Raw genomic sequence first — 11,006 nt, forward strand, 5'->3', positions numbered from 1 at the left:
TAAAACACATTAAAATAGAAAACTCTTCTTTTCAAATGTAATATTGTATAATATTTCTGTCTTTACTGTATTGTTTATCAAATACATGCATCCTTGGTAAGCATAAGAGACCTCTTTCTTAAATCTTAATTATTGCAAACTTTTGACAGGTACTGTAGTGTGCATAAAATTCAAATAATAGTTATGTTAGCTTAAGAATATAATGGTGGGGCATGGGTCAGCATGTCCAGCTACCAGGTGTTAATTATTGAAAATTTTTGATACCTGAATCAGACACTTACGCCACGCCCACTCGTTCCCAATCACCAGAATTCTGAACACCTGTGCATCATCACCAGTGCCACATATAAAGCCCTCCATCACCATCACCCATTGTCTGGTCTTGCACCGATCTCCTCACTTACCTTTCGTCGAACCTACCTGATCTGCTGAACCCTCTTCATCCTCATCTGTATTCCTGTTCCCATCGTCTTCGTCTGAGTCGCCATCTGTATCACCATCACCCAAAGGAAAGTTGTGTTATCACTGTGTCATCTGCGTGTCAAGATTCACCTGTGTCTGAAACCTCTGATTCACAATAAACACTATTGCACTGAATCCTCTGTGTCCTCGTCTGTGTCTGACAGAAGACCAGACCACATGCAGAGCTCTTCAGATACAGGCGAGGACCGCACCGCGGATCCCTTCACTGAACTGGTTCACGCTGTACGGTCCTCACTCATGCAACTTTCCTCACCTGCTGTCAACAGTTCACCGCCATCAAACACCGCTACAACTCCGGTCACTTCTTCAGTTGCCCCTGCGAGTCCCATGGCCACACCAGCGACATACAGCGGCGCGGCGGAGGATTGCATCGGGTTTCTGCTACCAGTGTTCACTCTAACTGGAGTCCAACGCTCACTTATTCACCACCGAACGCAGCCGAGTTGCATTTATCATCAATCTGCTCACAGGTAAAGCTCTCCAATGGGCTCAATCTCTCTGGGAGTCGAATTCATCTGCTACTGGATCTGTTACTGATTTCTGTTCTCAGTTAAAATCTGTCTTTGGTCAACAAGCTTCTGAATTATCTGTCCCTGATCAGCTGTTTACAATTCGCCAACAGAGAAATGAGTGCGTGAGTGATTATGCTGTTCGCTTCCGTACACTCGCTTACATCAGCGGTTGGAATGAAACTGCCTTAATTACAGCATATCGCCACGGTTTATGTGAAAAGATACAAAGTTTGATTGTTGTATATGAAGATTCACTGGGACTTGAGTGTCTTATTCAGAAATCCATCAGAGTCGCCCAGAGACTCACTGCATGTCATCGACTCACTCCCGCTGTACTTCCTCCGCCCGCTCTACCATCTGTCGCTCCTCCAGCACCTGAACCCATGCAAGTAGATTCACACCACCTATCTACATCGGAACGTCAGCGGAGGATTAACATCGGGCTGTGCCTCTACTGTGGGGGAGATGGACACCTCTTACCATCCTGTCCAGTACGACCTCCACGCCCAGCGGTGAGTACCATCCATATTCCACCTCTAACTGCTCCTTTGACTAAAACCTGGGTTACTCTAAGACATCTCCATTCTTCCGTTTCAGTACAAGCCCTCATCGACTCCGGTTCGGCGGGGAACTTCATCAACCGGCAAACATTAACTCGTCTTAGTGTCAAGCGTCATCGGAGCCCCGTCGAACTCAAAATAACAACTATACAAGGAAAGTCGCTGGGCAGAGGTCATGTCCGCTATTTCTCCCCCACAGTCATCCTCCGCGTGGGTTTCCTGCATGAGGAAGACATCACGTTCATGGTGCTGGAGGAATCCACCGCAGACATCATCCTGGGACGCCCCTGGCTTAACCAACATCAACCACACATCCATTGGCCCACAGGTGAGATCCTGAAATGGGGAAAATCCTGTCTTTCTACCTGCATCACTCCACCAGTTAAAGTTCCCAAGGTCATTCCTTCCATCAAGAAGTCATCCCTACCGGTCCAGTCCACATCAGTGGAAAGCACCCGAAACTAAGGTGGAACATACCATCCCTCCAGAATATCGGGCGTTCCAGGATGTGTTCAGCAAGCGGTTGGCAACGAAACTTCCACCTCATCGGCCATGGGACTGCGCTATCGACCTCCTGCCTGGAGCAACCCTTCCCAAGGGACGAGTCTATCCTCTGTCCATTCCGGAGCAGAAGGCCATGGAGGAGTACGTACAGGAAGCTCTCGCTCAAGAATTCATCCGACCATCTACTTCCCCTGCCACTTCCAGCTTTTTCTTCGTGGCGAAGAAGGACGGAGGCTTGCGGCCCTGCATAGATTATCGCCATCTCAACTCTCAAACCGTAAAATTCAGTTATCCTCTTCCCCTGGTCCCAGCTGCGTTAGAACAACTACGCGGAGCCAAAATCTTCACAAAACTGGACTTGAGGAGCGCCTATAACCTGATCCGCATCCGGAAGGGGGACGAGTGGAAGACTGCTTTCATCACTCCTTCCGGGCACTATGAATACAGGGTCATGCCGTATGGGTTATCCAATAGTCCTTCCGTCTTTTGACAGGTACTGTAGTGTGCATAAAATTCAAATAATAGTTATGTTAGCTTAAGAATATAATGGTGGGGCATGGGTCAGCATGTCCAGCTACCAGGGGTCACAGCCACACCATCTACACTCCCTGAATCAGACACTTACGCCACGCCCACTCGTTCCCAATCACCAGAATTCTGAACACCTGTGCATCATCACCAGTGCCACATATAAAGCCCTCCATCACCATCACCCATTGTCTGGTCTTGCACCGATCTCCCTCACTTACCTTTCGTCTAACCTACCTGATCTGCTAAACCCTCTTCATCCTCATCTGTATTCCTGTTCCCATCGTCTTCGTCTGAGTCGCCATCTGTATCACCATCACCCAAAGGAAAGTTATGTTATCACTGTGTCATCTGCGTGTCAAGATTCACCTGTGTCTGAAACCTCTGATTCACAATTAAACACTATTGCACTGAATCCTCTGTGTCCTCGTCTGTGTCTGACAGAAGACCAGACCACATGCAGAGCTCTTCAGATACAGGCGAGGACCGCACCGCGGATCCCTTCACTGAACTGGTTCACGCTGTACGGTCCTCACTCATGCAACTTTCCTCACCTGCTGTCAACAGTTCACCGCCATCAAACACCGCTACAACTCCGGTCACTTCTTCAGTTGCCCCTGCGAGTCCCATGGCCACACCAGCGACATACAGCGGCGCGGCGGAGGATTGCATCGGGTTTCTGCTACAGTGTTCACTCTACCTGGAGTCCAACGCTCACTTATTCACCACCGAACGCAGCCGAGTTGCATTTATCATCAATCTGCTCACAGGTAAAGCTCTCCAATGGGCTCAATCTCTCTGGGAGTCGAATTCATCTGCTACTGGATCTGTTACTGATTTCTGTTCTCAGTTAAAATCTGTCTTTGGTCAACAAGCTTCTGAATTATCTGTCCATGATCAGCTGTTTACAATTCGCCAACAGAGAAATGAGTCCGTGAGTGATTATGCTGTTCGCTTCCGTACACTCGCTTACATCAGCGGTTGGAATATGAAACTGCCTTAATTACAGCATATCGCCACGGTTTATGTGAAAAGATACAAAGTTTGATTGTTGTATATGAAGATTCACTGGGACTTGAGTGTCTTATTCAGAAATCCATCAGAGTCGCCCAGAGACTCACTGCATGTCAACGACTCACTCCCGCTGTACTTCCTCCGCCCGCTCTACCATCTGTCGCTCCTCCAGCACCTGAAACCCATGCAAGTAGATTCACACCACCTATCTACATCGGAATGTCAGCGGAGGATTAACACCGGGCTGTGTCTCTACTGTGGGGGAGATGGACACCTATTAACATCATGTCCAGTATGACCTCCACGCCCAGCGGTGAGTACCATCCATATACCACCTCAAACTGCTCATTTGACTAAAACCTGGGTTACTCTAAGACATCTCCACTCTTCTGTTTCAGTACAAGCCCTCATCGACTCCGGTTCGGCGGGGAACTTCAGCAACCAGCAAACATTAACTCGTCTTAGTGTCAAGCGTCATCGGAGCCCCGTCGAACTCAAAATAACAACTATACAAGGAAAGCCGCTGGGCAGAGGTCATGTCCGCTATTTCTCCCCCACAGTCATCCTCCGCATGGGTTTCCTGCATGAGGAAGACATCACGTTCATGGTGCTGGAGGAATCCACTGCAGACATCATCCTGGGACGCCCATGGCTTAACCAACATCAACCACACATCTATTGGCCCACAGGTGAGATCCTGAAATGGGGAAAATCCTGTCTTTCTACCTGCATCACTCCACCAGTTAAAGTTCCCAAGGTCATTCCTTCCATCAAGAAGTCATCCTTACCGGTCCAGTCCACATCAGTGGAAAGCCCCGAAACTAAGGTGGAACATACCATCCCTCCAGAATATCGGGCGTTCCAGGATGTGTTCAGCAAGCGGTTGGCAACGAAACTTCCACCTCATCGGCCATGGGACTGCGCTATCGACCTCCTGCCTGGAGCAACCCTTCCCAAGGGACGAGTCTATCCTCTGTCCATTCCGGAGCAGAAGGCAATGGAGGAGTACGTACAGGAAGCTCTCGCTCAAGAATTCATCCGACCATCTACTTCCCCTGCCGCTTCCAGCTTTTTCTTCGTGGCCAAGAAGGACGGAGGCTTGAGGCCGTGTATAGATTATCGTCATCTCAACTCTCAAACCGTCAAATTCAGTTATCCTCTTCCCCTGGTCCCAGCTGTGTTAGAACAACTACGCGGAGCCAAAATCTTCACAAAACTGGACTTGAGGAGCGCCTATAACCTAATCTGCATCCGGAAGGGGGACGAGTGGAAGACTGCTTTCATCACTCCTTCCGGGCACTATGAATACAGGGTCATGCCGTATGGGTTATCCAACAGTCCTTCCGTCTTTCAAAACTACATAAACGAAGTCTTCAGAGAATACCTTAACCAGTTCGTAATTGTCTACATCTACGATATCCTCATTTACTCCACATCCAAGGAGGAACACATCCAACACGTCATACTCGTACTCCGAAAACTCCGGGAACACCATCTGTACCTCAAGTTGGAAAAATGTGAGTTCCACACGCCCTCAGTCCAGTTCCTGGGATACGTCATCGACCCACGTGGCGTGAAGATGGACCAGGGGAAGGTGGAAGCCATCACACACTGGCCCCAACCTGGCTCCATTAAAGAGCTCCAACGCTTCCTGGGCTTTGCCAACTTTTATAGGAGATTCATCAAGAACTACAGTTTACTCAGCTCACCTCTAACCTCACTCCTCCGGAACCGGCCCAAGTCTCTGTCCTGGAACCCCATGGCCACTGAAGCTTTCCACCAGCTAAAACAAGCCTTCAAGACCGCTCCGATCCTAGCACACCCTGATCCCAACCGACAGTTCATCGTGGAAGTGGATGCCTCATCAACCGGGGGGTCGGAGCTGTACTCTCCCAGCGGCAGGGGGATCCTCCACGACTCCATCCATGTGCCTTCTTCTCGAAGAAGCTATCCCCGGCGGAGCAGAATTACGACATTGGTAACAGTGAACTACTGGCTATCAAGCTGGCTCTGGAAGAGTGGCGTCATTGGCTGGAGGGAGCCAAGGTCCCTTTCGAGGTAATAACTGACCACCGGAACCTGGAATACCTCCGTGAAGCTAAGAGACTGAATCATCGCCAAGCTAGATGGGCCTTATTCTTCACGAGATTCGACTTTAAAGTCACGTATCGCCCTGGCTCCCAGAACAATAGAGCTGATGCTCTCTCCCGTCTTCATCAGGCAGACCCAGAAACAGAATCTCCTGAACCAATCCTCCCTCCAGCCATGATTGTAAGTCCCATTCAATGGGATATTAATCGTCTGATTGAACAAGAAAACCTTCAACACCCTGCTCCGCCGGGAGGTCCAGAAGGGAAGACTCTTCGTCCCTCCTCAACATCGGATTACCCTTCTGGACTTAGCTCATACCTCTCCGGGATCTGGACATCCAGGCAGGAGGCGGACCCTCTCGCTCCTGCAACAACGTTACTGGTGGCCCTCGATGAATCAGGATACCTCCCGTTACCTCAAAGGATGCTCAGTCTGCGCCATAGCGAACACCCCTAGGAGACTCCCGGAAGGTAAACTGGTGCCTCTGCCCATTCCAGAACGTCCATGGACCCATATAGGTGTGGATTTCATGACTGACCTCCCCCTTTCTCAAGGCAATACCTGTGTGCTGGTAGTAGTCGACAGGTTTTCGAAATCATGCAAACTCATCCCTCTCAAAGGACTTCCCACTGCGTTTGAAGCGGCAGAGGCACTATTCCACAATGTGTTCCGTCACTTTAGCATTCCAGAAGACATCATCTCCGACAGGGGTCCCCAATTCATCTCCAGGGTCTGGTCAGCTTTCTTCCGCCTCCTAGGAGTATCCGTCAGCCTCTCTTCAGGATACCATCCACAGACCAACGGTCAGACTGAATGTAAGATACAAGAGATTGGGAGGTTCCTGAGGGTCTACTGCCACCGTAATCAGGACTGTTGGAGCCAGTACCTACCCTGGGCAGAATACGCACAGAACTCCCTCCAGCAATCTACCACCGGGCTCACCCCCTTCCAATGTGTCCTCGGATACCAGCCTCCACTCTTCCCATGGTCGGGTGAGCCCTCGGAGGTCCCAGCGGTAGATGTCTGGTTCAGTTATAGTGATAGGGTCTGGGACTCGGCTCACGTGCATCTCCAGCGGGCAGTTCGGAGGCATAAGGAGCAAGCGGACGCTCGTCGAAGACCTACGCCGCAATACCAACCTGGACAGTTGGTCTGGCTCTCGACGAGGGACATCCGCCTCCGGCTGCCCTGCCGTAAGCTGAGTCCCCGATACATCGGACCATTCACTATTGAACGGCAACTGAACGAAGTGACCTATAGACTCCAACCTACCTGCACAGTACCGTATCTCACCTTCATTCCATGTCTCACTCCTCAAACCATTCACTGAACCTTTGTCTCCTCCATCCACAGAGCCTGGTGATGATGCCGTACCTCCTCCTCCCGCCATCGAAGAAGGCAACAACATCTTCTGGGTGAGAGCTATCCTCGACTCTCGACGACCGGGGTCCTCAACTTGAGTACCTTGTGGACTGGGAGAACTACGGCCCGGAGGAGCGTTGCTGGGTTAATCGTAACGACATCCTGGACCCCAGCCTTCTCACCGACTTTCACCGAGACCATCCAGACCGCCCCGCTCCCCGTGGCCGTGGTAGACCCCGTCGTCGCTCAAGATCCCAGCCGTCAGGAGCCGCCCGTGGGGGGGGGGGGGGGGTACTGTTAAAAAGTTTAAATAGCATTTCAGTAAGTTGGACACTTACGCCACGCCCACTCGTTCCCAATCACCAGAATTCTGAACACCTGTGCATCATCACCAGTGCCACATATAAAGCCCTCCGTCACCATCACCCATTGTCTGGTCTTGCACCGATCTCCTCACTTACCTGAACGCCTTTCGTCTAACCTACCTGATCTGCTGAACCCTCTTCATCCTCATCTGTATTCCTGTTCCCATCGTCTTCGTCTGAGTCGCCATCTGTATCACCATCACCCAAAGAAAAGTTGTGTTATCACTGTGTCATCTGCGTGTCAAGATTCACCTGTGTCTGAAACCTCTGATTCATAATAAACACTATTGCACTGAATCTTCTGTGTCCTCGTCTGTGTCTGACACCAGGAGGTTTGTTTGCTTACATGCGTCAGGAGCCACTAGGTGTGTTTTTTCCTGGTGGAAGAAATACATAATACATAATTAAAGAAGAAAAAAGCACCCGTTGTACGCAATGTGACTCAGATTTAGTTTTTGATTATTCAGTATGTGTACAATTGAACTGTTTACTCATGAAGCCACAATGAAATGCATTAACGAGAGAAGTCTGCCATTTCTCCAGAAAATCTAGCTGAGATATTTTGCCTCAAAATTACAAGGTAATAACCTTAACTATTAAAACACGTCCTGCTACAGACATGAATGATACCTCAAAGCTGATAAAGTTTTTTCAGCTGGCACATTCTGAAACCTAATCTTTATACCGTAATCCTGGTGAAGGCTATTGAACTGTATTTATTTAATATCCTCTTTGTTCACTCTCGATCTTTTCTAGATCCGTGCCTGAAATTATTATCTTAATGCTCTCCATTTACAGTCTTCAGTTACAGTTCAATTGTAGGCAATTCTATGGTGTTCATATGGTCACCGGAGACCCCTGTGACTGCAGTGCTGCTGGCTGAGATTTATTCACAAGCCGGGGCTCCTGGGGGTCTGTTCAATGTGGTGCAGGGCGGAGACAGAGACAGGTTCTCTTCTGTGTCATCACCCATCTGTGACGAAGGTCTCCTTCACAGGAAGTGTGCCCACAGACAAGAAAGTAAGACTAAAAATAACGGACACAGAACTGCTTCACTTAAAGACATGGTTCCCTTAAAAATTATATTCATTCACTCGTCTTCATGTCATTCTAAACCCAGAAGACTTTGGCTAACTCTGAAACATAAAATAAAGATCTTTTTAATGAGACCTGAGAGATTTCTGTCCCTCCAAAACCAAACAGTTTAAGCTGCTAAGTTTTGGTTACCTACACTTTCAATGGAGGGACAAAAAAACCTCACAGGTTGTGAAAATGATGAAAGAATTTTCATTTAGGGGTGAACTATCTCTTTAAGCAATTTGCTTAATGTGTCTGTTGAAAAAGAATGGGAAAAAAAATGAAAATTTGCTCGAAATTTACTCACTCTCCAGCCATCCGAGATTAGTTTCTTCATAGGGAAACAGATTTGGAGAAATTTAGCAAAATGTCACTTGCTCACCAATAGATCCTCTGAAGTGAATGGGTGCCGTCAGAATGAGAGTCCAAACAGCTGATTAAAACATCCACATGACTCCCTACATTTTCAGAAAAGTTTCATTTTTGGGTGAACTATTCCTTTAATCCAAGTTGTGTTTATTATAGCCAATGTTATACACTCTATTGAGAAAAAGTCACTAGTAATAGTAAATTTAATGGAAACTACACTTTGTTCAAATGCACATTTTGGCCCAACAGATAATGGAAATGGCCTCCCGAGGGGTTAAACCAGTGACACTGGAGCTTGGTGGTTAATCTCCACTGATTATCTTTGGGGACACTGACCTAGAAAACGCTGTTAGAGGAGCACTCATGGCCAACTTCCTGTCTCAAGGCCTGGTACTGTATTGGAAAGTCAAGTCAAAGTATGAACATACACCTTTTTCCCTCTCTGTTTTTTAGCCAATAGCTTATTAGTCAATAACAAGCTAATTTTCATCTACCTGGCTGTAATCACAGCCATGCTGATATACAGACCAAATACACAATTATGATTAAAATATTGCTTTCAATTCTAAATTTTAAATTATGAATAGAAAGTAAAAAAAAAAAAAAAGATTTCTTGAAATAGAAATCTTTTTTAACATTATAAATGTTTTCACTTCTGATTAAATTAATGCATCCAGGCTGAATAAAAGTATTCATTTTTGTTGAAAATCAGACTGGAGACTAATAATAAAAACCCACTCACCTTGGTGCACTTGCTGTTTTTATGGTCACCTATATTGTGCATCTATAAATATGCTTTTCGGTAGCTCCATATTCATACAAATATGTATTATTTTTACACTCTTTAATTAATATTTTTTTCTTTTGTATCCCCCACTTGCAGGTGTGCAGCAATGGCACCAGAGTTTTCGTGCAAAGCTCAATTCTTCCTCAGTTCTTGAAAGAGGTGGTCAGGAGAACTAAAGCCATCCAGATCGGAGACCCTCTGTTGGATGAGACTCTATGGGAGCTCTGGTCAGCAAACCACACCTGGACAAGGTGCTGGGATATGTGAAGCAAGCTAAGAAAGAGGTATAGGTGTACATTCAGAAAATATTCATATAGTAGCATGATTGTATCGTTTATTATATGATGTGGTTTAGAGTAGTTACTTTTGCTTGATAGGGAGCCAGAGTGTTCTGTGGAGGGGAGCCCTTCATCCCAGCAGATCCTGAACTAAAAGATGGATACTACATGACACCATGTGTGCTCGGTGAGTTGTTGGCAGCTGATGTAGAGATCATGTGTTTTGGAAACATTCAGTTGTCTATTTTTGTTCTGTTCATTTCCTTCAGTCTGTGTTGTGTGTTTTGTTTTCAGACGGCTGCACAGATGACATGACGTGTGTCAGAGAGGAAATCTTTGGGCCTGTGATGTCAGTACTGTCCTTTGAGACTGAGCATGAGGTTCTTCGGAGCCAATGACAGTGCTCTTGGTCTGGTGGCAGGAGTCTTTACTAAGTAAAGTGAAAGTTATTTTTTCAAACACTACCATTCAAACTTTTTGGGTTTTAAATTTTTTGAAAGAAATCTCTTATGCGCACCAAGGTTGCATTTATTTGATCAAAAATACAGTAAAAACAGTAATATTGTGAAAAAGCAATACATTTTAAAACATAATTTTTCTATTTTAATACATTTTAAAATGTAATTTATTCCTGTGATGCAAAGCTGAATTTTCAGCATCATTGCTCCAGTTTTCAATGTCACATGATCCTTCAGAAATCATTCTAATATGCTGATTTGGTTCTCAAGAAACATTATCAAAATTTAAAATAGTTGTGCTGCTTAAAAAAAATGTAAACGGTGATACAATTTTGTAATTTTGTAATATTATAAGTGTCTCTACTATTGTATATGATCTGTTTAATGTGTCCTTACTCAATCAAAGTGTTAATTTCTTTAAAATGACGGCAAACTTTTGAACAGTGGTGTGTGTTATTTCTGGGGCTTTCCCAGTTGCTCATATTTTCCCTTCCTGTCTGTTCCTGACTCACAAGAGATGTTAAGAGAGCCCGTCGTTTTATAAAAAACCTGCAGGCTGGATCTTGCTTCATCAACAACTACAATATCACCCCTGTGGAGGCACCATTTGGAGGATAC

General features: G+C 46.4%; 1 pseudogene; it reads left to right on the forward strand.

The window, feature by feature from the left end:
- The first annotated feature begins 7,397 nt into the window (after positions 1–7,397).
- On the forward strand, positions 7,398–10,458 carry LOC109091657 (annotated as a pseudogene).
- Positions 10,459–11,006: the final 548 nt, after the last annotated feature.

The sequence above is a fragment of the Cyprinus carpio genome, chromosome A2 (genome assembly GCF_018340385.1).
Source record: "Cyprinus carpio isolate SPL01 chromosome A2, ASM1834038v1, whole genome shotgun sequence".
Classification (NCBI taxonomy): domain Eukaryota; kingdom Metazoa; phylum Chordata; class Actinopteri; order Cypriniformes; family Cyprinidae; genus Cyprinus; species Cyprinus carpio.